The 1043-nt window shown below is 35.7% G+C and overlaps 1 protein-coding gene across 1 annotated transcript in view; it reads left to right on the top strand.

Annotated features, from left to right (window-relative positions):
- The window catches only part of LOC106870251 (adhesion G-protein coupled receptor G2), a 16775-nt gene that overhangs the window by 15322 nt on the left and 410 nt on the right, over positions 1–1043 (top strand). The gene's annotated exons all lie outside the window — the stretch shown is intronic.

A 1043-nucleotide genomic window follows, 5' to 3' on the forward strand; every position in this document is an offset into this window, starting at 1 on the left:
ATACAATTATAAAATCTGGTAATTAGTCATATATTAATTAATATCGATTAATTATCAGGAGGCCAGCACATCTAAAGAATCAAAGAGATTCAGAAATATTATCCGCAATCTCAGGGGATTAAGGTACATTTTAAAAAATAACGTCGACCACTAACGTGGACAATTTATATTTATACATATTTATACATATGAATTATTCATTATAGCATAGGTTTTGTTCGTTTATATATTCAGACTGAGATATAGGGATACTATATACAAAATCAGTCAGTATATCATATGATTCAAATCGCCCTTCAAGCTCAATGCACCATTAAATGTGGAGATCTATTCATCAGTAGTATTTACTAAATATTTCTCAATTGACAGCATAAGTTCCATCAGTTCTACAAAAGATAGCTAAAAGCCGCATATGAAATCAAAAGTATGCCATCTACAATATGAATAGAAATCAAAAGTATGCCATCTACAATATGAATAATCAAGTGTCTGGGAAACCGTAACTTAAAGCAGCTGAAAACAGTAAAAGAAATTTGTTTAGATATAACTGTCTTAAGACAAACAATATGCATAACAGTAGAACTTCAAGAGCGATCTATGGATAAAAGCGTCATCAAGACAACAATACGGGGATCTCAGCATATCTGTGTGTATGTGTGTGTGTGTACGTGCGTTTTCTGCGTGTGTTACTCTCTCCTTATGACATCGCGTGTGAGTTGTAAACGTGTGTCATGGTTATGCAAGAAGTGTCTTTACTTTCGAATCTTCCAAGACATGTCTTTCTTGCAAACAAGTGATGATCGGTGACAGGAACATGAAGTGTATCCAGGTGTAGACAATCTGCCTCAACAAATTACGTCCAACCCATGCAAGCATGGAAAAGTGGATGTTAGATGATGAAGATATATATATGCGCGCGTGTGTGTGTGTGTGTATACTGAGAGAGAGAGAGAAAGAGAGAAAGAGAGAGAGAGAGAGAGAGAGAGAGAGAGAGAAAGAAAGAGAGAGAGAGAGAGAGAGAGAGAGAGAGAGAGAGAGAGAGA

The sequence above is a fragment of the Octopus bimaculoides genome, chromosome 28 (assembly GCF_001194135.2).
Source record: "Octopus bimaculoides isolate UCB-OBI-ISO-001 chromosome 28, ASM119413v2, whole genome shotgun sequence".
Classification (NCBI taxonomy): Eukaryota; Metazoa; Mollusca; class Cephalopoda; order Octopoda; family Octopodidae; genus Octopus; species Octopus bimaculoides.